Raw genomic sequence first — 26,668 nt, 5'->3', positions numbered from 1 at the left:
AGCTAGGGCACTTTAGAACTGAAATGTCCCAAAGCAAATCCCTGAAGGCACAGATGCATTAAGTCTTATAAGGGTATTCAGAGTACAGCTAAACAATGTGTAGGCATGTTGACTAAAGACTTGGTGTTTTCAGATGAAAACAGAGGGCATAGTCAAATGGCCCTGAAAGAAAGTAAAGGATTTGCAGCAAGTAAGCAGATAGTGATTACATGGGAACCAAGGCAAAGGTGGGAGAAAGGCAGTGATGAGTTATAGCTGAGAAGTGAGGAGACTACATGAAGACAGCACAAGTTGAATGAAAGTTTCAAGCAATATCAAGGTAGGACTTTATTAAGAAGATAAAATAAAATAGTGAGTCAGACTAAATAAGGGAGACAAAAGAAGGATACTCATGAGTTAACTCCAAAATCAAGTCACTTGGCTAATGTAGACAGCAGTGCCAGTCATAGTTTGCAAATTGAGTTTGAACACTTAAGTTTTTCAAATAGTAGATGAAAAGATGTTATAGCTGGAACTCCAGATCATGTATTCATAAAGAGAAAGTTAGTCTCTGAGCATGAATAACCCTTGCCAATTAAGGTTTGAGAAATTTAAGTTCTGAAAAATGCCCAGAAAATACAGAGGAATACCCTGAAAAACAGATGAAGAACATTGTCACAGAGTGGGGTGGGAGCCTTCAGAAAGATAGAAAGGAACAGACATGATGGTGAGGCCTCAAGAATACTTTATTATGTAATTTCCACAGTACTATGAAAGGATTTCAGAAAACAAGGTGTTTGGTAGCTCCAGCACATAGCTCTCAGCAAAAGACTTTACTGGTTACCCCCCAAAATGCTTATAATAAAATTCTACTACCTCTTGGCAAGATACCTGAAGCAGGTCAAGAATACAATGATAGAACATACATATAACAGTTTAATAAACTACAGAAAGACAAACAAGCTAGTTTGGAATAGTTATACATACTCTTTAATCCTAGCTCTCTAGGAAATAGAGACTAGAGATCAGCAGCAGTTCAAGGTCATCTTCTACCAGTTAGTGAGTTTCAAACAGCCTGAGCTACATGAAACCTTGTTTCAAAAACAAAAGTCTGTGTGATATAGTATTTTATTATTTTCTAAAATATAATTATCATACCGAAGATAAGGCTAGACTCAGAACTACATCCCATTTACAAATATTCCTAGTAATAGCTTGACCTGGGAATGACAGATCTCCACATAGGATGACAATACCACAGGCAAGCCTTTGCTTTAATTGCATTCAACCCCAGATCAATACTCTGGTTTCTTGGTGTGGCACAGCCAGCTCAAAGAAAGCATAACACAAGTCTGACTGCTTCTCTTTGAATGTTTTTTTGTTCCAATACAGTTTTCACTTTCTCTGTTATCCTCACTTAGATCTTATTCGCTGATTCTTATTTCTCCTTCTAGATTCCTTTATCCTATTCATGTCTCTACTAAGACATATTCTTAAATATTTTCAAAGTCAAGAGAAAACAGAGGTAGCGATTAGCATTAATTTCCTTAAAAAACAGCTTCAGCATTGCCCTTATCCATAAAAGCATATCCTTTCCCTGCTTCCCCAATCCTTGTCAAATAAACAGGCAAACCTGTTTGACTAGTTTGCTCTTAAGCCCTACTCAGTATAAAGACCAAGTGGACAATAGATAAAGCTATGGAAAGCACACAGGCCATTTTTCTTAGGGAAAGTTTCACAAAACCTGCAATGTTGAGCAGGTCTTTCAGAATACTAAGACCTCAGCACATACTCATTTATGTCATTGCCAGAAATTAAAGAAAAAAAGGCCTCTTGCTATTCTTCTACATTATCAATATTGTTATGGCAATGGCGTAGTATAACAGTAAGAATATTTGAAATGGTGTTTAAATTTTATAATGGAGCTAAGTGTGGGGACACACAGTATTCTGGAAGCCGAGACTAGAGGACTACAAATCTGATATTGGTGTGCTATACAAAAAGACTGTAAAAAAAATCTGATGGTTGCATTACATTCAATTATAGAGGTATGCCCAAGTGTTTTTGTTTTTATGTGTGTACTTAAGCTGAATAACAAGCTTTGAATTTCAAATAGGTTACTCAAAGAGGATCCTTCCCTTGGATGTTCTTTGTTGTTGCTTTGAATAGCAATGTCCTTTAGTTTATTTATTTAAATTTTAAATCATCAGCTACATTTTTTTTCTGAAAACAGTATTCATATGATTCAAAAGGTATGTAACTAATATAGAAAAATATCAACTATATTACTTTAAGAATCTGTGTGTTGTGCATATATGTAGTATAGTATATGTGTGCCTGTGTTCCTGGCACATGTGCAGAGGTCAGAAGACAACCTTGGATTTCAACCCTCTCCACCTTGTCTGAGATAAGGTCTCTTGATTTGCGTATTGTTATTTTTAACTGTGTATATCAGGCTTGATAGCCTGTGAGTATCCAGGGGTTCTCTTGTCTCTCCTTCCCATCTCACCATAGGAATGTTGGCTTTGCAGAAACACTCCCATTTCTGGGTATAGGTACATTTTAAAGATCCGAACTCAAGCTAAACTCAAGCTGAAGCTTGTGAATAAATGCTTACCTTACTGAACTATCTCCCTAGCCCTTAAATGTATTTTTACAAATGTTAAATATTTGCCCTATATCCTTCAGGTCCTTTTAAGTTTTAAAATACATATGATTCAATTTTCCCAACATAAAGAAAATCTCAGAGAAGGTGTAGCAAATTTGTACACATAATTTTACTTTTTAATACCTGGGCACACACATGAATTTTTTTCACTTGGAGAAATATTAGTCCCATAGTTTCCTCTTATTAAAACATGTCATACTTAATGTAATAGTTAAAACATGATAGAATCTTTAAAATATTTTATGCATTAAAAAGTCGCATAAATATTCTAAGGCCATAGCGAAGATCTCCAAAATGTTCCTACTATACAGTCTTCCCAACTACTAAAATATTTTAAAACTTAGGCAACTGCCAAGCCTAAAACCGGCAACTGCCAAGCCTAAAACCAGCAACTGACATATGCTATCCTAGATACCATACAACTCATCAATTCAAAACTAGCATTGTTGTTCTGGCTACTATACAATAATTAAAGCCTATCTACATTTAACACTCCTCTCTAAGCAAATTTCAACTTGGCTTAACGCCTACCTACATGTAACACTTGTCTCTAAGCAAAGTTCAATTTGGATTTGCTGTCTCTCTAAGGTAGTAATAAGAAAGACCATAAGCATGAAGTGAGAAGAAATAGGTTTGTGAAAAATATGGAATAGAAAAAAAATCTTAAACTGAAATCACACAGTTCTCTACTATTTGCAATTAATAGGACTGTGTACTGTATGGTAAGCAGAGTGGGGGAAAAAAAGTCATGGGAAGTCAACTCTGCCAAAAAAAAGAAAGGTACTGATAGCAAAAAATGTGGCTAGAGACTTCCAAAGAGGTATGGCCAGCCATCAGCAAAGCTAATTTCACTTTACCTTTACAACAATAAACATTGAAATTCATTAAATTTATTTGTTCTAAAGCCACATACTACTGAGAGTGCTACACACACACACACACACACACACACACACACACACAAAATGTGAATTAACCATAGAGAGAATGGACTAAGATTTACTAATTTGAGCTAAATATAATTACATATAACAAATAATCATCATTATACTTTCCAGTTAATGTATAAACAAGATTTATTGTGTTCGGGTGTTGGCTGGTTGCCAAACGAATTTATGTATGTAAACATTTTACTCCTAAAATATTCACTAGTTACAAAGCATGATATTTATGTATGTACAATGCAAATTTAATTGTATGTGTTTATCGTGGATATGAAACATAACTACTTCATCCAAGTAGAGAAAAAACTAAGATAGAAAACAAGTGTATTTATATATTACTATAATAAATTTCAGGGGAAGAGGGGAAGAAAACAAACTCAATGATCATTCTTCCATGATCACACAGGTTAATCATTACTTGTTCACAATGTTGAGTTTAAAGCCCTGGATAACTGAAAAACATCTTCTGAATCATTTGATACAACATTATAGTTTGTTACGTTTTTATATCTATGTTCGCTTTTGTTTCTGCTTATAGGCTTATTAAAATGAACAACCAATACATTGTGAGATCATCCAAGGTATATGTCAAATACCAAGAACCTTGGTTTGGGAGACAGTTGGTGTTTAAACACAGTACAGCTCGAACAGAAACTGTTCTGGAAACTTAGCAGACCCCTAGAACTCTGGAGCCAACTTCTTGGACCTAGATGAACTCACTTCTCTGCTCCCTTCAAATTTTTCAATGTTGGTTAATCCATTGGCTTCTCAAGTAAAATATTATAAATTGAACACCTTATAAATGTTTCTCAAACCAGTTGTCAAATTTTAGGTTCTCCCTAGTTGTCTATTTTCCTTCCAAATCTTGGTACCTCCCCTGGTATGTCTACCAACTTTCAATGTTTACAATTATACTACATCTGTTATTCATGCATCCATCCATTAATCTACCTGTTTACTATCTAACCTAGAAACTGTCTTCTCAAAATTTTTGTTACATGACTCACTGAGTGCACATCTATAATGGACTTACAGCACTTCAGACTCTATATGGCCCAAGATGAACCTGACACCTTTGCTTCTCAAGCATGTTTCTTATCCCAGCCTTCCTCCATATTTCACCATCACATCCACAACCCACTCTTCTAGAGTCTACCATGTAATTACCTTGGTACTGGTTCTCTCTCTTCTTCATTCTAGTAACACTTCCAAAGTTAGAGGTCCTCTTGTCAAGGTCATCCCAATACTTAACAGATGTTCCTGTCTCAGCTGTCTGAGGTCCATCACTCTAGAGTGCTATAGTTCACCTCTCAACACATCATATCTCCTTTAAAAGCAATTCTGCATAGAGAGAACCAAACACCTCAGGGAGTCAAACAAATATGCAGGATCTTATGTGTACTACTCTGGACTTCATGTCCCCTTGCAGGAATCCTTTCAAGTCTTCCTGAATTGATAACTAACCATTACAAAATCCCTACTCAGGCATTCTGATCACACTTATACCACAGCACTTAAATGACAGTGCTCTTCTATTTTATTAATATTAGTTTCCTAAGTTGTCTCAGATGTGTATAACATGTTATAGTGGATTAAGCTGTTGTTCAAATGTCAAGACACTGTACTTCCCCACAACTAAAAACAAATGTTCCTATAGCCCTTGGTCATGTACCTCTAGACTTCCCCCTTAGACCAGTAACTACTTCAGTTTGAATAATCTGCATAATCTCAGTGTACAGATTGTTAATACTATTAATAAATACTTGATGGAGGAAAGCATATATGTTCACAAAATGCTTCACAATAAGAACATATGACTACCACTGTTTTTAAAACTAATAAACTTTTCTTTTCAAACTGATTTGGTTATGTAGGCAGATATGCAAAGTAACATTTAAATAATTTAACAAGCATCCAGTATGGTTAGCAGGATTATCAAATTACACTTTTACTTAGCTTCCAGGATAGGGAACTATTAATGCCACACCAAGTTAATGAGTTTTAATGGCAGAAAGAAGTACATAAAAGAAAAATAACCCAAGCCCACATTTTAAAAACAGTAAAACAAAATTTTAAAGTGCCGATTCAATTTTAAAAAAAAACCCAAAAAACAAAAACAAACAAAAAAACCCAGCCAAATTGTCTAGAGTGAAGATACTCTTCTTCAACAGTTCTCTTGTACAAAATTTTCTGTATATAAACACATTAAAATCTTTCATACACAGGTCACTTTTCTGAGAATATCAATCACTCAGCCCATAGTACAACAAAGAGGACATGAACAAAACTTATCTGTCACAGAATCTGTGGGCTTTGTACTTGGCAATAGATACACCATTTCGAGAGGACAAAAAAAAAAAAAAAGGCAATGGATAATACAGCATCAGGACCCACTCCCAGCCTGGCAGCAGCAGAAAGTGATAGCTGATAACAGAAAGAAGACCCAGACAAAGCATATAAAGAAGAATGGTACCTCTACTCCATTCTAGTACTTCAGACCAACAGACTAAGACCAGGAAAAGCAAGCAAAATGGTTCTGTATATATCAACAAATGGTATTGTTGGTTCCTCTATAGATTCACACTTAGAAAGACACCCAGCATAATAAATAAATAAATAAATAAATAAATAGTATATGCAGTAACTTCTGTAGTCAGAGCAAGGTTTGCAAAATGCTTATTTTAGTTATTTATTTTTGTTGCTGGCTGTTTTGAAGCTCTGGTTATTAATACTGTAGGGTAACTCAGAAAATTTTTGTATGAAAATAAGCACCAACTCATATACTGTCAGAATAATATATATTGCATAAGCAAACAATAGTACCCACTGCTATGTGTCTTGGCAATTTTCATGTATGCTCTGGAAATTGTGAATTAATTATGGCATTATTTGATATGCAGGTCTATAAAGTATTTTGAAAATGTGTCTGAGAACTGATGGTAAGTTTCACAGCAATATTTAAATGATAACTAAACTCAGGGCTGCTCATGGGTGTCTTGAAACGTCCCGATTTAAATAACTAGAAATCTTAACTATAACTCTTATCAAAATCAGATCTTACAAAATCTTCTCTTAAAATATATTTACTGAATTTATTTACTATAACAGGTATTCTAAGTACCAGTATAAACCGAAAACTGTAACGTTTGGACTCAAAGAGTTCACTCATCTACAAGAGAAAACGGCCAGTTGTTTAGATGAGCCAAACAAAGCTGAGCTGTGGTTCTAAACATCAAGACACTGTTTCCCTACAGTTTAAAAATGTTCCCATAGTGATGGATCAGACAACGTTAGACTTGCATTTAACCTTGCCAGTGACAGGTAAAGCAGACAATGCTGATCTATTCACCATCTAGGAGAGTTAAGTTGCTGAGCAGACAGGGTCACAGGACCTCGAGCTAACAAGAAACCGTTTCTTCAGGAAAAATTAAACTGCAGACTCACAGTTAATGTGATTAACACAAGTTCTGATTTTTTTCAACTAATTGAAAAAAATGTCTAGGGACAATGCGTGACACTTAATGCTATCAGAATGCTGATTAAGGAAGACTTTCTAGACTTTGTCTAACAAACGTCTTTTTTTATCTAGGCTCAAGGCTTAGGAAGCCTGCATTCAAGTGGGTATTTGTTTGGGGGAGGAGGTGGCATTAAAGATTGAAACAAGGGCATATTTGGTACCTTTCCAAACTGCAACACATTCCTGTCATTAATTTAAAGTTGTACAACTTGACATCCTAAGAGGACCAATCCCCCAGCCTCCCGCCCCCCTGCCAAACCAGTGATTTACTTGGAAATTTTTAATAGGAAATTTTTAATTTTTATTTTTATGAAATAGAAGCCTTTGCCTTGTCCTGACACTATGTCACAACAGTGGAGACTCGACACAGGTTAGGGTTGAGAAAGTCACGCCTGTGATAATTCCACTCCCCAACAGAGGACTTTCTACCTTCTCTTGAGTGTCTGAGACTCAGAGCTGTCAGTCCCTTCGTGCCCTTCAGAATTCTAAAGATGTTGCGCGCCTTGGTACGGACAGCATCTTGGTACAGGTGAAGCAGTGATCCTGTCCCTAAGTGCTGCGGAGTGGCACGTTCTCAGTCCTCAACTTTAGAAGCCCTCAAAGCCAGTGCCCGGGAGCGCACAGGTCAGGTGCTGACCAGAGACACCTCGGAGCGTCCTTTTGCCCGGACGCACTGCACCCTCGAGAGCTCAGCGCCAGCGCTCTCCGCCTGCAGCCCCGCAGCGCCCATTCCGGGGGCCGCACGGCTCCTCAGCAGCAGGCGACCGCCCCGCGCGCGCCGTCCCCGGCCCGCCTGCCCGCAGCCTGTCCCCTTCTCACCCGGCCCCGCACTCCCGTCCGCCACGAGCCACCGCGCGGTCTTCTATCCACTACTGCGGTCACCGAAAGGTCCCGCGTGCGCGCGCGGCCCGGGACCGTCCCTTCCCCAGTGCACACCCCTCAGACACCTCCAGCCGGAACGCGGCGGGCCGGAGAGTTCCCGGCGGCGGCTGCAGTCGCCCATCCTGGCCTCAGTCAAGTGCAAGGTCCCGCGTCCGGATGGGCGGGGGCGTCCCCTTGATTCGCTCCCGCCGCCCGGACAACCCTGCAGGGTGACAAGACCGAACTCTCCACAGCCTTCCACGCGGGCCGCCTCAGAGGGCGCGGGCGTTCCCCAAACCTCGGGCAGAGAACAACTCCGTGTCCCGGAGCCCCCGGTCCCCGTCCCCGTGCTCCCGCCGACTCCCGCCGCTTACCGCGTCCTTCGGCTGCCGCGCGGGAGTTGGAGGGCGCCTTGGCCGCGGCACAGAGTCTGTGGAGCGCGCGTCGTCGCCCTCGGAGGCTGGGCGTGAGGGAAGCTGCGGCGCACCTGCCGGCTTAAGACGGCCGCTCTAGGACCGGCGATGCTCCACGGTGCCCTCCCTCGGGGCCGCAGCGCGCCTGCTCCTCCGCGGGGGCCCGCGCGCCCCGCCCCCTCTCCCCCTCAGCGCGCCGCGACGGAGCGGGAGCGCGCCCAGACCCGCGCGCGCCCCCGGCTCTCCCCCAACCAGACGTCACTCAAACCTCCCGGCCGCGCGCTGCCTCGGTCGGGACACCGCTGCGCACGCGCCTCGACGGCGAGCGGAGATGCTGCGAGGCTGCACCTGCGGCCGAGCTCGCCGCACCAGACGCGCCTGCGCCCAGACTCCTCCTCGTCTGCGGCTTTTTTTCCCCCTCAGGCGCTGGAAAGGAGCAGGGCCTGTGGAGCGCCTGGTTTCCCTTCTTCCACTTCCTGTCTGTTGGCCCGAGAGAGCTGCTCCGTGAGGAGAGTGGCCGGACTGTGCGCACGCTCGCGCACACGTGGAGAGCCCAAGGGCACCAGAAAAGCCAACCTGAGCTTCTTATGAATGGGCCTTTTAAAGTTTTGTCTGCTTGGGTCCTAGCTTCCTGATTCTGACTGGAAGTGTTTGCCAGCACTTATTACACAAGTTGGTGTCCAGGTCAAGGAACAACTTTTTCCAAAGAGCTTGAGGCCTCTGGTATCCCAGACATCAGAGGCCGATCCCTTGAAGTGTCAACTGTAGAGGTACAGCTTTAGAAAACAGGAAAGGTTCCTTTGCTTTAATTCTGAACATGTAAGGTAATCTTTTCTACACACACACACACACACACACACACGATATACATAAATGTACATATACACATGTACATACATGAACTGAGCAGAATATGGTCTAACTTTCTGGCACCATTCAGGTCAAGCCTAAAGTCCAGAACCTAAAAGGCCTCCATGCAAATTTTGTGTGTAAATGTTCAGAAATGAAAAACAGGGTGTCGTTAATGTTGTTTCCTTGCTTCAACTTGAGACTCAGGTTTGGGACTTGGCCCTCAAAAACTAGAAATTTCTGTAATGATAAAGGAAAAAATATACTCCTTATTGCTGTCCTTATTAAGTTTATTTAACAATTATAGTGCCCAAAGGCCATACCTATTTCAAAGAAGATAGCGCACTTTTCTTTTTTTATAAATTAGAAATCTCCTTAGCTGAACTAAGGAGATATAGTTTATTTATTTAAATTGCACTAGAAAAAGTGGAAACAAGTATCAAACATAACAGATAATCAATAGAGAATATAAGCTTCTTCTTTAAAACTTTATTTTCTAAAATATCATGCTCCAGCTGCAAGTAATTGTCCTAATAAAGTATATATAACTTTTTGATAAAAAATGACATCAGAAATTTAATAAATAATTTTGATTTTTGTCTATAATTTGTGTCACATGGTTATGTGCCTAATAAAATCGTACAAACTTATCATACTGTAAAATTCTCATCAAACGTGCAGATATTGAAAAATCCATTCAAGAATATTTTATGTAGTTATGATCATGATTTTTGTATCTATGATATGGCTATTAGGGCATTCTGCAACTTAAGTTTAGTATGCCCTTTCATAAATTAAATTTGAATTATGCTTTTGGCTATTGAAACCAAGAAATTAAAAAAGTAAATCTCAATCTATTTTTAAATATTAATATTATCAACAGGATGGTTAGATAAAATGAATGATGTTTGATACTTCTTTTCAGAGAAGGGAGCATTGTTTTCATGTTCAGTCCATCCTTTAAGTTCCCATTCTGATTAACAGGAAGCGTCCATACAGTTCAGGTTACAAAATGTTGCACTGGAAAACATGTCTGTGAAGGAAGTTTCAGCCAGGGTAAATTAAATTCGCCTTATTACTGCTGCATACTGATAGGTATGTTCTCTCCTTCAGTGACTCAAATATAGGCCAGATTAGACCAGATTACAAGTAGGTAAAGGCAGGTTTGCTAGAAGGTGGCTCTCAGGTGGCTTAACCCATCTCACTGGTTAAGTCACATCCAGACTAAAGCAAGGGGGTTTTATAGAGTTTAGGAGAGGAGTGATGTCATGCCCAGCTAGTAGCTGGGATTGTGTTTATATGTGGTCAAAAGCTGAGCCCCCGGGCGGGAAGTCTTGGTTGCTACAAACAAGAAGAAGGATAATGACAAGTTAGCCTGGTGGTATCTCCAAGTCTGTAGGAGAAAGGGGAGGAGGGTTCTATGTGGGGCAGTGTCAGGGGAAGGAGGGATCTCCTGGCTTGTGTAGGGGATGAGCAGGGGTTCTAGCCTAACACACACTACATTTGTCAGTTCATTGAACTATTAATTTCAAGGGCTTGTTATGATTCTAGAGACTTGGACTCACATTATTTCTATAGAAAATGTCGATGCTTGTGAGAAATAATATCTTAGCTGGTAATCATTAACTATTAACTTTTTAACACAACTACCTAGAGCTGAACTGAGTTTCACTGTTTGTTAGCAGTGTTTGCCAACTACTGTGTGCCTTGATTTCTTTACCCATATAATGGCTCTGATATTGGGCCGGAGAGAGGGCTCAGAAGTTCAGAGTATGTCCTGCTTTTGAAGAGGACCTAAGTTTGATTGCCAGCTCTATGGAGATCTGATCTCTCAGAGCTTCATGAGGGCCTGTACTTATGTGCGCATGCCCCAACCCCTCCAAAACATAATATACATAGTTAAAAATAGTAAAAATAAATCTTAAAAATGAGTGTGGCAATAACTACTTCATAAAGTTATTGTGAGAAGTACCAAACATAAAACATGAATAAGACAGGACAGAGCTCCTAGCGCTTGGCATTTAATAAATATTAATCTGGTGCTATCTCTCTATAATCAACAGGTGGAGAATTAATCAGCTTTGTAGGACATTCTTTTATCTTAATAGTACTGGAGATTGCATCTAGGACCTCACACATGCTAGGCAAGTGTTCTATCATTGAGCTACACCACCAGCCTGTAGATCAAATTTAATGATTTTTTTTTCAAGTCCTTGAAGCAGAACACTAGAGCAGACTGCGTACTTTTGGGTTCTTTAAAATAAGACTGAGTTTCTCTTAAGCTAAGTCTTCCTTTAGCCCACATCCAAGCATGTCTTGAAGCCAATCTTTAAATTTGTTTTATTTATCTAGTATTTGTTAATAGACCAACTTACGTAAAGTTTGATAAGAACTGTACACAATTTATCTCCTTAAACTTTGGCAAGGTGTTTCCTGGATCCTGCCCTTATTTAGAGGGAGAAGGAGCTTACAAACACTTAAGAAAATACTTGATTGTATAGGTATAGATTATTTAAGTGTAATTAAGTATGAGGTGAATCACAAAGCGAAAGGAAGGGGAGAGATATTAGCGTGAGCTAGATTTGTTATAAGTGGTCTTGGAAGAGATTCTGTCTCAAGGCAAGAACAGAGAGTTTGTCAAGAACTGAAGAGAATTTTATGGGAATAGTAGAATAATCTGCTTTAAATCTACTACCTTAAAGTACTTAGTACTAAAAATAAAATGCTAACTTTTATATCTCAAAATTGAAACCTATTCCTTTTTTCCAATGTCCTTTCCACCCTTTTGGTTCTAATGAAGAAGTGAGTGACCATAGGTGCAGAGCCTGCATTCATGCTCATATGTGAACATAGCACAATCTCCTGAAACAAACAAACAAACAAAACAAAAACCTCAGTTGAAACATCAAATTACAAAGTCATCCTGTAGGTATGGCAAAACCATGGAAGAGAGGCTAGAATTCAGAGAAGGCTAGAATTGGGTAAGAATGTTCATGAAGGTTTCACAAGCACTTGACAGTTGAGCTGTTGTGAGTGATGAATACAAATTCTTAACCGCTGCGCCACCTCTCCGGCAGTTCTTATTTCAAAGATATTTTGGTGATGGGGTTTTAAGACAGAGTTTCTTTGTGTCCTGAGGATTTTTGCAGATTAAAGTACAAATTAGAATTGGAGCAACAGGGAGTTATAGCCTGCCATGTGGGTGCTGGGAATTGAAACCAGGACCTTTGGAAGAGCAGTTAGTGCTCTTAAACTACGGAGACATCTAGGTCAACCACAGAGGACACTTTTGACTAGAATGACTGCTCTAGTTTTTCTCCTTAATTAAGCCCATCCATTATTACACATAGTGTCCCACTGATTCTTTTGTATTCTCTGAGAAAATCACCCTTTTCCAGTTTTCAAGTAGAAATAACACAGACAGGCCCAATAACAAAATACATGAAAGAAAAAGCAGGAATTGTGATGTCTAGATCCATATATGCTATATAACTTTGGATATACTTAACCTGGAGTCTTTGCGGAAGTTATTGCGAACATAGATGTTATTCTTCCTCAATAAATTTATAAGTGAAAGTGGACTGCTATTTCTTCTGTAACTCAATTTTAATTCCATTCTCCGAAAACTACTACCTTGATGTACTTCCCATATACTCTACCCCCAAGCTCAATTAAAAAAATAAAACAGTATGATGCAATATAATCACAAAAGATTGCTGTTATTTTCTGTGTTGGAATTATGAACATGGAAGTTGTGAAAATTCTCCAGGTACTGAGTGTGCCTTCTAAAACATTTGGAACCTTTTGCTACATCTCCCTGCAATTCTATTTCAAGAGTTTTATAACATGTAGTATTATTAATTAAACATCTGCCATCATATGTCTGTGACATGCTATAGAGTCTCGTTTGGTTTGTATCCTTGGAGATTTATACAGTACTGCACTTGTGTAATATCAAGGGCCTCTAGTTTTGACTAATTAATTTGGTAAAAAAAAATACTCTCTGCATTCACTGTCTTATAAACTCCCTTTAAAGAAAAGATGACAGTGTATTCACAAACTATTTGGTCATGTTTGTTGTTATACCTTTATTGCCTAGAACACCATCTGGTTCATATTCTGTTAAAACGTGGAAGAAATGGATGAAAAACTGAAATACAACTGGCCTGTTTACTTCCTAGAGAGTAACATCTTTCTGACACAGGACAAATCTCACATGATTTCAAGTGCAGCCAGAGTTAGGGGGATGAAGAAGATTGTTTTCAGCCTTAGACATTTGCATGTGCCATGGTGTCCATGAAAAAATTTTAAGGAATAAAAAGTATATAATGTAAGAAAAGGTAATGTATAGTACTGACCGTCAAAACTGAGGAAAAGGTAAGTAGACCCACTTCTGCCACCCAAACCCCCACAAATGTATATATTTGCATGCCTTGCAGTGAGGGTAAAATTCCATCACTATCATTTTTTTCTATCATTTTTTGTTAGACAGAAAGACAATGAACAAAATAAAAGCTCATTAGCATTTGGTTAAATTTCCCCCAAGATATCACCTGAACTGACTGTCTCCCACTGTTCACTGTTCTGTGCAGCACAGATAAGTGTCTAAGCTTGGCCGTGTGCTGGATGATAGAAATAAAAAAAAAACTTTAAAACATACTTTTGTTTCCATTTTTAAAATCCTGTCTTTGAAATGTCTGGTGTTTTGATGGCCTTCCTATAGCACCCTCCCTTCCTTCATGTATTGATAACTCTTTGACTAGATATTTCTCCTAAATTAATTATTTGTGTTTAGAATATGAATTCCTTGTGAACACCAATAATAACATCTTATCCTTGCATACACATACAGGTGGGCGCAAGATTCTATTAACAGGATGCTGAATTAATAGTATAATCTCTTAGAAGAAAAGCAGAATTTTTAACATTTCCAAAGTAGTGAAGAATGCATACAATATTATAGATATTTGACTCTTTATAACAATGTAAAATGTTTAAAGCAAACTAGAAAAAATACACAACAAATACTAAAATTGTGTTATGTAAGTCATAACACAATTTTAACAACAATCTCTGACACCAGGAGATGCATGTCTAGTCAAATGTACTAAATATATTTGTGATAACTAAGAAATCAGTATCATTGAAGATTATCAAAATACATATTATGATCTCCTAAAAGATGGAACATGCTACCTGTCTCTTATTGCAGTAAGGATTTTTTTCATCTACAGATATTACATTATCATTAAATAATAACAGAATCAATAAGAATTTTATTTCTTATAAGAGGACGCCTGGAGGTTTGTAGCTTTGTGCATGGACTCACAGAAGCCGTCTGTATTGTGGGTTTTATATCTCCTGCTCTCATGGTTTCAGTATGTTTGCCTTCGCTGCATACATGGTAACAATAAGAATACAAGAAGCAGATGTAAACCAACATTTTATCCTTTAGTTGTTCTAATACAGGAATGCCTGTATTAGAAGTTTCTCAGTAGATTTCTTTTTAATTTTCAGTGGCCAGATGAGCTCAAGAGATCAGTCAGTGAAGTTGAGAAAAGCTATTGCCACCATGTGATTTTATCAGTTGAAATCTATCCCTAGACTTGACATTTCACAGTAAACAGAATCAATATTTTGCTGACAATGTTGAAAAATAAGTAACTTGGAAAGAAGTCCTTGAAGTAATAAAATAAGAGTGTCTGTAATAATTGTGATAAAGACAGTAGGTATTTGTTGAACTTGATTTCATTAATTAGTGAAAGTTCCTGAAAATACTTAATTATTTTAAATTTAACTTTAAATAAAAATCAAATCTAATCTTGGAGAAGCTTGTCCATCAGAGCCTGTGGTGTGATTCTTATATCTCTCTGTTCTAAGAAGACTGCTTTCTGTCTGTGAAATTGGTTATTAGCAATTGATGACATTATGAGTAAAATTTTTTTAAAAAGCCTCAATAAATAGTTAAATTGAATAAGGCTGTAATTTTGCCAAAATGTAAAGACTACTAGAACCATCTTATATGCCTAGCATAATTTGTTTACTAGTATGTTTTAGAAAGTGTCCTAAATGGGAACTTTCAATCCTACAGAGGTGGCTCAGCAAATCAACATGCTTGTTCAAAAGAACCCAAGTTCTGTTTCCAGCATACATGTCAGGTGCTTCACAACTACCTGAAACCTCAACTCCAGAAGATCCAGCACCTTCTTTTTTCAGCCACAGGCTCCTCTACACATGTAGCATATACCACACAGAGAGACACATAAGTAAAAAATAATAAAAATTAATCTTAAAAATCTGAAATCATATATATATACATATATATATATATATATATATGTATGTATGTATGTATTCAAACAGAACCTATTTTTACTGCTATATATAAGCTTTGTACAAAACAGAAAACTTGTATTTCTTAATAGAAACTTGAAGAGAGATAAATAACTATTAAAGACATTTGTTGTAAATGTTTGAGATATAATATGTGATTGAGAAAGGCCGCTGAGTAATTACATGATATGATCAATCTCAAATAAACAATAGATTAAAGAGTATTTATTTGAAAGTAGAAATGTATATCTTCTGAAAGAAGATGAACTCTTTTTACTAACAAGAGTATTTGGAAACTCAGGCAAGGAAATATTGCCTACTTACAATAAACCTGTGTTGTATCCTGCCTGCTGCTGGAATTTTCCAAGTCTCATTTTTCTGTGGGAAGATTCACAAGTTTTTATAAGCAATGTAAATCACAGATATCCGTAATTATATTTATGTTCATGAAGCTGGCGTGCAGGAGTAGTGTAACAGTGAACAGGTAATAGAATATTTAATCACAGCCTTACTCAGCAGAGATCTCAGGAGTTAAGAACATTCATCCATCGCTCTAAACTGTAGATGTTATAATTACTGTAGCAAGCGATTAGACGTCCATGACTACTTAAAAGTTTAGGTGTCCACTTGCAATTCTCACCAGCTATGTTTGCTTACCAGGGAACAGAAAGTGTACTGTATCTGAGAACCCTGTCCTATTTAGTTGTAGCTACATCTGCTAGAAAGTAGACTCACTCACAAAGAAAGGAACAGTACTATCTTTGAGTATCCCTCCTAGAATATGAAGCTATTCCTGTCCTTAACTAAACATACGATTTAGAAGGTGAATGTAACATAGTTAAAGCGAATCTGATATTTTGGAGCCAAGTATAAGAATGCATGCAGTGTTTGGATACATTCCTTATGCTAATCTGATGCTTTTCTATTCTAACACAACATTTTTCTACACTAGATCTTTAAAATTTCTCCTTCTCATTTATTAATTGTTCCTTCTTTTACTTTACATTATATGGTTAATTAGTATCCTACATAGTTATTTTAGCTTTTCTGTTTATACTAGGGCATACCATATCTGGCTATCTCAGAATGATGTATCTTTGTTACAAGGACACATAATACAGTGGAAAACTGTGAAAATTTGGAAGCTAAATTATACATTCTCAAGGAACTAGAACATGCACTACACTCATATAAAGAATGTTTAACACATGCTGAGTATTGGTTGGTAGTTCTCGGTTAGGAGATGATCATCTTGCTGTCATCTGTCTAATTAAGAGAATTTGGAAAAGAATGACTTCAGCTTTCTGAGTATTTATTTGATTATTAAATAAAGTATATTCTGAGACTATCATGATTAGTTATTTTTTTGCAGTTTTATAAAGTCTTTACTAAATTAAAGAGATGTCTAATCTCTGTTTTAGAGCTATCCATCCCACGCTGTTTTCTGTTCAACAGGTGATTCAACACATATGTGCATCTGCATTTATATATTGATATATTTCCCTATTCACAGAAAATGATATAAACTATGCCTAAGCTTTCTTCTGAGAGCTTAAGAGTGCCGAAAGTATGAAGACCCATTGTCATTAATTCTCATTTTATATGGAGATATTCTCTTATTTAATAAACAAGCCCTCAATGAAACCTAGACAGCTTTGAAAACAATATTGCACTAATTTCAGAATCTCTGAAGGTATCCTCATGTCAAATAATACATGTACCTTACTAAGAAAAATGGTGATGGTCTGGGTCAGGGCATGGTTTAATGGCTCAAAATAAGAGATAAGTAAGTGTGGGATTGGAATTGAGCAAAGATGCTAGGTCCTCCGCCAGTGATGTGAAGTAGCTTATAATATATGTGATATTGTATGTAAAATAAGACACAAAATTAAGTCACTTCAGTCGAGAAAGAAGCAAAAGAAATAACATGCTAGAGCTATATAATACTGAAGTGTTTCACTGCAGAGATGTTCATATCAATAGTTCTTTCATCTTTGCCACATAAGACGTATAATTATAGCTAAAAATCAAAAGGGGTAGAGTAGGGTACAGCCTGGTTTGAAGCCTTATCCCGCTGCTACTGCTGTAGTAATGTACAGCTGTTAAGTAATCTGCTATAAATAATGCACGTGGCTTGCGTATATGTGATATATGGCAGAATTCTGAAAGCATACCATAGTGTGTTATATATGAACAATTGAAGCCGTCGGCTGAAGTTTCTAGTCGTTAGAGTTCTGCACAAGCAGAACAGCATTAGGTGAGGCTTTAAAGAAAGAACAAATAACAACATAACGGTAACATTTTCAAATCACGGCCTCACCAACATTCAGCAGAAACAACTGGGGAAGTTGAGGCAGTCAGCTGGAGTCCCCAGTTCAGCTTTCTGTCCATGGATGTGTTTGCCATGGGAGAACTTCCTACTTCTGTTTCCCAAGGTAGACATTTTTATATCCTAGGATAAGCACTACTGGAAACAGTTTAGCCATTTTCAAAAGTTCAGTGTTTTATTCTTGGATTGTTTAGCACTTCTTTTCCTTCTCTGTCTCACAGTTAGGATGAACAAACAGCCCATCCTGAGTCAAGAAGTCCCAGGGACTCTTGACACAAACATGCCTGGATCCGAAGGGGCCCAGGGGCAATCGGACTTTCAGTGCCAGCATCTCAATGAGCTCAAACAGGACATGGCAATCGATTCCTATACTGCACACTATACAGATATACCCTGTACCATGATGATGAAGAATCTCAGAATCTCACTCTCCAGCAAGTTTATACTTTGCATTAACTCAGCACCCCATTCAGTTCCCTGCAAAGCTGGAAAGGAAGCATGTGACTAAATCTTACCACCGAACGATGTGGCTTTCCCATGGTCACTGATGTCACCTAACCTGTAAATCTTTCAGTTTTAAGTGTTTTGAAAATTCTGAGGAAAACTGAGGACATGGCTTAGTGAGCATATTCCCCTACTATATTTTAAATGTATCATCTGTAGGTACATGTGCACAGACCAGAGAATTTGTAACTTCATATGATGAAATGAGTAACATACAAACGCTTAGTTATTATTTTAATCTACTTTACTACCACCTTACTATGAATTACTATATACCTGAAAGATAATATCCAGGGTGTGGGACTTAAATTTCATTTCCTGGTTTAAGTTACTATCGATACCTGGAAAATCTTTTAAATTCCAAAGTGGAACAACTCGTTCTCAACAGGAAAAAGTACTTATCCTATCTTCCAGACAAACACTGGGATATCATAAACATTCTACTCAATGGTGGAGAGCACAGGGAAGATTACATCTTCAACCTGCCTAGGAGGGCATGGGATGACAAACACTTTACTGATGCCCAGCACACTGTCACTAGAGTAACACTGTGGCTCTATTCCTCAAGCCTTATTTTCAATGCAGCCACAACAGTCTGCCATCAGCTCACTTGCTAAATAAATCGGAACAACAGAGGCATGTTTTTTGTTTGTTTGTTTCTCTCTCTTTTTAAATTGGTTATTTTATTTATTTGCATTTCAAATGTTACCCCTCTTCACAGTTTCCCCTCCACAAACCCCCTATCCCATCCCTTCTCACCCCTGCTTCTATGAGGGTACTCTCCCACCTACCCACTCCTGCCTCACCACCCTAGCATAACTCTATGCTGGGACATGGAGCCTCCACAGAACCAAGGGCCTCCCCTCCCAGTGATGCCAGATAAGGTAATCCTCTGCTACCTAAATAGCTGGAACCATGGGTCCCTCCATGTGTACGCTTTGGTTGGTGTTTTAATCCTTGGGAACTCTGAGGGGTCAGGTTGGTTGATACTGTTCTTCCTATGGGGTTGCAAACCCCTTTAGCTCCTAACTGAGATGCTGTTTTGAGGTGATCCAGCTGGTGCGTTTGAGAGAGGAGGAGACTGTTCACAGGACACATCACTGATCTAAGTTAAGACACTTAACTAGGTAAGGGCTAGTTTTGATACCTCCCGAATTTTACCCCCACCAACTCTCTGTATTCCCTTTCTCTTCGTGTTGTTTTCCTAAATCACATTTAGTCTAGCTGCTATTAAAAACTGGAGACTCAAGCAATTTGTAACAATTTAATGCCTTTCTGTATTCACCTTTGGGTAAATGATTCCTGAGATCTGTATAAAGCCACATACAATACTACCTGGGAGATGACGTTTTGTTGTTTGTCTGCAGAGTAAATGTCTTTGCATTGTTTGAATGAGTTTTCCACCTGTCCAGTCTTTGGCTTTTGAGAGTAAGACTGAAGCCTATGTTAGGGTTATTAGTGTTGTCATGAAGCTTATGGAGGAAGGATTTATTTCATTCACAGTTCCATATAGCAGTTCATTATCAGAAGCAGTGAGGGCAGAAACTCATGTAGGGCTGGAACCTAGAGGCAAGAGTTGATAAAGAGGCATGAAAGGGTGCTGTTTACTGGCTTGCTCCTGTGGCTTCTTCAGGCTGCTTTCTTAAAGACCTCAGGACCACCAGCCCAGAGATAATACCATTCACAATGGGCTGGGCCCTCCCACATAGATCACTAATTAACAAAATGCCTTATGGAGGCATTTTTCTCAACTGTGTCGGCCTTTACTCTGATGACTCTAGCTTGTGTCAAATTGACATAAAGCTAGCCAGTACATGTCTCAAGTCTCAAAAATGAAAGCATGAACATTCTCTAACTGTAAAAGAAATTATCATTCAATTAATTTTATTATTTCTGCTTGTCTTGTTTCTAGCCCAGCCCTAGTGATGTTTAAACCTCATAAAGATGATTTATGATCCTTGGACTGATACGCTTTCATCTAAGCCAGAAAACTTAGACGTAGTGATGTTTAAACCTCATAAAGATGGTATATGATCCTTGTACTGGAACGCTTTCATGTAAGCCAGAAAAGTTCCAAATGATAGGTATCCTTTATTATCCAAGACAAATTGTATCCATTCTATACTATTTGAATGGCAATCCAAGCCCACTGCTCAGTTACAGTCCACATTTCTTCACAGGAGTGTTTCATCCCCACATAAGACAATATGTTGGAAGTGAATGGAATCAAGTCAGTCTGAATATGGTGAACATGGCTCTGGCAAGTCTTGCTCTTCTACCCTATTCCCTTCCCTTGCTAAAAACCATTCGTTTGCATTCCTGAAGCTGGGTCCCAAGGTCTATTCCCTTATTTGGCCAGTTTCTCCTTTTGAGGCTGACCACCAAGGGCCAGCTATGAAAGTATTGAAGTCTAACAATCAGAAGCTGCCTTTGGCTCACCCAATTAACATGCTCAACTAAAACGAAACACTTCATCCTAGCACCGGTATCCTTTTGTCCCTTTATAAACCACCATTTTCCTGTGAGCCCATGTCTGTCTCCTCTTTATGTAGAGGAAGAACCCTGTGACAAATGTCCCTTCCCCTCTCTCTTGTTTCCTTTCCCTTCTCCCTCATCCTCTATCTCTGGTCTTTGTCTCTTATGCCGTGCCCTCTGTCCTTCTGGGCAAATAAATCTCCTTTGTGCTGTGAACTTGGTCTTGGGTGTCCTGAGCTGATACCTCTAACTTTAGGAGGAAGAAAGGATTTATAGTAGATGCAGTAAGTAACAACAGGATGATAACTAAGTAAAAAATACAGGGTAATATTGTTTAGTCAGTTGTATTTTTATTGGAGTTAACTATTTTGCTGGTTTGGATCTATGGTCAAAGAATAACCTTAGACAAAAAAAGACTGAGCAAGAAAGCTGCTACAAAGAGTGAGGGTTGCACTTACTAAGAGATTCACAGAATCAGGGAGCATTGTTCAAATATGTAATGAATGAAAGTTTCAATGGCATTGCAGGTTCTGAATGGGGGTAAAAGATTGCTGCCATCAAAATGACATAATTTTTATTTTTGGCCTAATTTATTCAACTGTGCAATGTTACTGTGACCAAGACATTCTGAAAGTTGAGATATTTTTCTGTGGTATCACTTCCTTGAATCCCTGCTGTCTTGGATATGTCAAGACCCTTACCACAGCACATGGAAGCTTTCCACTCTTCCTGGAAAATGTAGTTAGTCTGATACTACCTTACATTCCTAAAACTGTTTTACTTAATCATATTTTTCATTTGATCATGGAGCTCTCTCTATCACCTGGCAAAATAGGGAATCGATTTTGTATTATCAACTCATTTTTCAAAGATTGATAAAAATATTCATCCTTCTAATGTCTAAAATGTTTAAATCCAGTTCTTTTATTTTTCCAGTTTTCTCCTTCTCTACCCAGTGTGTGTTAATCATAACACTAGAGATTAAAGAAACTTATCAAATACTTACAGGAAGGGTCTGCTCTTTAACAAAAATGCCAGAAATAGGTACAATGAAAGGCAATTCATGCCAAAGGTTATACTGTAACTAAAAGAAACACTTGGTAATTAAACTTCTTTTTAAAACATTGTTTGAATATTAATGTAGCCAAAGAATATACACCCAAGGAACAGGAGCTGCTTTCTCTATAGGTCACTGGATGGTTATTTGGAAATATTAGTATCCTTCACAAGGAAAGAAGGGTCTGTTATTAAGTCTTGCCCACTACAGTGAACCAACTTAAATTGGAAGTGGAAGGCAATTGTCTGTGTAAAACCTTATGACACGATGAATTCATTCTTCTTACATCATGTTATCTGCTATGTGTGGTTCTTACTCTAAAAGACTCAAAGAAAACAAACAACACAAAGTTTTTCCAAACCATTTTAGCAGTTAGCTGAAGATGAACTCAGGACATAGAGACCTGTAGAGCTGTCTTCTTATTAGGTCCTCTCCCCATCCTTTTGTCGTTAACAATCTTTGAAGAAAATATGATTTTTCAGAGCTATCACTTATTCCTCAATGATTTTCTTCTCAGTTTATGAACTGATTAGAACTGGCTTACAAGAGAGGCCTTTGAGACCTGGTGTAAGCTGGCTTTGTAGGTGTACTTTCAATGGGTGTGCTCTGATGGACCACAGACCTTTATCTCTTCACGAGAACATTCTCAGAAATGTACCCAACATGAACTAGAGCATTATTAATTTAATATTCTTAAAATCAAACCTACCATTTCTTCTTGCCTTGCCAGAAACAAAGAGAATTGTTTTTCTATATAGTGGATCTAGCTGCCCAGTGTGCAAACAGACCTGCTGATCAGCCTTCAGGGCTTCAGTTTTCTCTGTCTCCTTATGTAACTGATTACTAGTTTTTACACATTTCTTTTTGTATCTACCACAAGAATACACCCAGTGATAAGTTCACAGCTTAACTCTACGCTTTCCAAACCCATTCTTCATAATGCATTATGTATGCTCTTTCCAAGATGCAAACTGTAATCTCTCTGCTGCCTGAATGTTCTCTGACGATGCTAGAAACACCTCCCTATGGCCAACAACACTTCATCTAGTTTTCTGGCTATTGGAATCTCTTTTTTTCTCCGTTCTGCCTCACCTTCCTTCCATTCATTCTTCCCTTAATTTAACAAACACTAAATGTCTATTTTGTGTCACATGGTGTGAACATAGGAGGAAGTAGGTAAGGTGAAAAATTTAAATACCACATGTAAAATCATATACATAGCCTCATGTTATCTTAAGTGCTAGATAGGAAGGGTAGAAGATATTCTGAATGATTACTTTGGCTGGATCACCATTCTCATTATTGGAGTATGGCATTCCTAAAAAGATCTATATTTTCATGCCTATGGGTCTTATCTTTGCCTATCAGCTCATACTACCAGCATATTTGTGGCTGAGGGTATGTAACATTTCTTCTAGGAAGACCATCTCTGATACCCAAGATCTGGGCTTGGTATTTTTCAGCCCATGCAATGTCCTAGTCATTGTAGTTCTTGGTTCCTTTTCTATGGTTCAGAGATACAGGACTCTGCTTTCTCCCTGACTTCCAGCACAGCTGATGAGACAGAGGAGACCAATAGTCATCAGTCCTTGACCAATAAAGAAAAAAAAATTGCTGCTACCAGAGACAAAACCAGAGGCTTAAACCTTAAAATCTCTTTCTTGTCCAAAGGTATTCATATCTCAGTCCTGTATGTGTTAATCATTTGGTTAATTATAGCTAGTCAGAAAACCCATGCATTTCTTCTGAATTAGACCAGCAAGGTGATTGACTATATGAGACTGCAGGGATCCGGTATTGGCGTCCAGTGGTAGACATCTCAGTCCCACTCACACGTGAATGACCAGAGCTTTATGTCCTTATAATTCCCTTGATCTGTGGGAATTCATGAATCTGAAAGCGTACAATAACTCTAAAATAAACCTGTCATAATCATAAAGGACCTCACTTTGGAAAATACTTCTGAATAGGAGGCTTTATGGAGACTGGAGTTAAGATTCATGGACCACTCTAGATGTGGTTATATACCTCCTTAATCCTAGCACTCTTGAGACAAAGGCAAGCAGATCTCAAACAATGAGCTTCAGGCCACCTAGGCCTATGTAGTGAGACTGTATCTCAAAAAACATTAAAGAAAAATTTAAGAATGATCGTTCATAAAAGTGTCAGCAGGTGAACTCAATTGTGTAAAAGGAAATAGGTGAAGTTCATAACTCAAGTGATTTTATTTTTGAATCCAGGTGTGTCACAAGTAGGCCATCTGATGCAAATTATGTTACCCGCTGACATCCATTTAAACAAATTAATACAAACCAGTCTGTTTTCATTGCTTTTGCATTGCTTCTTGCTTTACTAAGTCTATCTGGGTACCAAGCCATGGAAAGACCTATATCCCTAGCATCTCTTAGTAACCTTGGAGTTCTTGAGATGCTCCCATCCCAATACTGTTATTCCTCCTCTACCACATTCTACTCCCCAAGAAGACGCAGCTTCACGGTAAGGCTCATGCAAACCATCTCCCTTCCTTCTCAGGGCATGGACAAGGTCTATGATGTATCTTGTATAATTTTAATAGAATTTCTTCCAAGGAAATGAAATTCAACACGGTGTGAGAAAGCAGAACATAGCTTTGGTAATGATCTTTTTAACCTAAAGATGAGAATTACAAAGAGCATATTATTGTCTGAAGGATTATACCCATGCTGATTCTTGGAGTGTCTGTTGGATTTCCTCAATATCATTTCACTTCAAGTATTTAAATCCTATCTACATCCCCTAGCTTTACTGTCTATCCCACAACAGAATTTCCTTTGTGTTTATTCAGACAGATAAGAACTTTTCCCTGCTTGCAGTAGACCCTATAAAGCACATGATTACAAGGGCTGTACTTCTTGAATGATTGACTCTTTAAATTGATCACAAATATCTATTGAGTGAATAAATAAATGAATTATATAAGTATGTAGACTAGATAGCTGTAATTTTTGGGACATTAGGTCTTTAATTTTGAAATGGTAATATTAGTTGGAGCATTATTTTACTAAGGAGCTAAAAATTTAATTTACACTTTGAATGTTTCTATGATTTTGTAGCCTTCTTCTCTTCCCATTTCTCTAACTATATAGTGCTGCTGCTTGAGCTAGCCATGTCTGATCCCTTTTGAGTTTACTTATGTTAGTTCTACCCAGTCCCCAGGATTCCTTTCTTCCAAAAAATGGCGATATATTTGGGATGTAAGTATCCTCTGTGCCAAAACTCAGATGTTTACCAAAAACTTCAAAGTGATGGTATGTACAGGTAGAACCTTGGTGGTTGGATCATAATGGTTTCTCCTTAGAGATGTTTCTGTCTTTATAGTAGAAGCTTCATGAGCCTTCCACCTTTTCTCCCAGGTTTAATTAATTACAGTGACAAGTCACCATCTGTGAGGCATAAACCTTCAGTCCTTTCCAGCCTCCAGAACTATAAGAAATAGATTTATATTGCTGATAAATTATCCAAGCTAAGGTATATCTTAATGCTAGAAAAAAATCAAGGAAAATACATACAGCTATATTAAAATAAAATTGTATCTATGACTACTAAAGTTCAAGTTTCATGTGTCCCAGAATGTGATTCTCCCTTGGATTTTTCTTTTTCTTTTTTTCAGTTAAAATCATAAACATTACTTTTGCTTGGGAACTATAGAGTACCAGGCAATGGGTCCAGATTTGTTCATGGCTTTGTCAACTGCTTTGTATGTCACTTATATGTAGTCATCCAAAAGAGAGTGAACATATAGAATTCTGGAGCACAGCATCCTAAGCAGAGGGGTTCATAATTGCAAAGAGTGAGAGACAGTGGCATGCTTGTGTTTGAGGAACAAACTTTGGACCAAGTCAATGGAGGAGGCTGAGTTTGTGAAGGACTTGGGAAACAAGCACTATTTAGAACTGAGAGTGCGATGTTTAAGGACTGACAAATTTTTCAGAATGAGGTGGTAAGCTAGATAATTTTGATCAGGAGATTTATCTAGAATCAGAAAAAAAAAAGCTCCTTGTTGTGTGAAGAAAAAGCTTAAAAGATTATCCTGAGCCCCAGCCTGTTAAGTGAGTTTAAGAGCCAACTCGAACATGAACTTGTGTGCCATCTCTTTCACATAATTCTTGGATCTATTAACATGCCTGCCTAAATGTAATGCTGACGATTGTCATGTGTTCTCCAGCCTCATCTATTCTTTTTTTTATCAGTTTACTAATTTGACACAATATGCTATTCAGCTGCATAATGAATTTAGCAGCCTTACCTAATTAACATCAAGATTTTTCATCTTGATTAGATACTCACTGTATCTTCTCTTTATTGTTTTCTTTAAACACATTTTCTTTTTTAAATCAAAATATAACTACATCATGTTCTTTCTTTGTTTTCCCCCCTCCAATTCCTATCATTTATTCCCAGCCTCACCCCCTCTCAAATTCATGTCCCCTCCTTCTTTGTTATTGTTAAGTGTGTGTGTGTGTGTGTGTGTGTGTGTTTGGATGCATAAATACATGAGTACTACTTGCTGAATCCACTCAGGGTTGCTTGTATATATAATTTCAGAGCTGACCACTTGGATTTGAAAAATCTATTATGAGATTTATCTCTATTCTTCTCTCAGAAGTCATTGATTGTCTGGTAGATTTTTGTCTACAGATGAAGCCTGTAAGACTCTTCCTTCACTTTTTTCATTTAATTGAGTGATCAATATATAGCTT

General features: G+C 38.1%; 1 protein-coding gene across 1 annotated transcript in view; it reads right to left on the bottom strand.

Annotated features, from left to right (window-relative positions):
• Window positions 1-8,542, bottom strand: part of Ugt8 (UDP glycosyltransferase 8) — a 62,327-nt gene extending 53,785 nt beyond the window's left edge. The window contains exon 1 of the mRNA XM_028760491.1: window positions 8,344-8,542. The gene's annotated coding sequence lies outside the window, so the exon portion shown is untranslated. The remainder of the gene's footprint in view (window positions 1-8,343) is intronic.
• Window positions 8,543-26,668: the final 18,126 nt, after the last annotated feature.

This window comes from Grammomys surdaster, unplaced genomic scaffold, assembly GCF_004785775.1.
Source record: "Grammomys surdaster isolate TR1022 unplaced genomic scaffold, NIH_TR_1.0 126531, whole genome shotgun sequence".
Lineage (NCBI taxonomy): Eukaryota > Metazoa > Chordata > Mammalia > Rodentia > Muridae > Grammomys > Grammomys surdaster.
The sequence above is the reverse complement of the archived record's forward strand: the minus strand, read 5'-3'. Positions and strand labels throughout refer to the sequence as shown.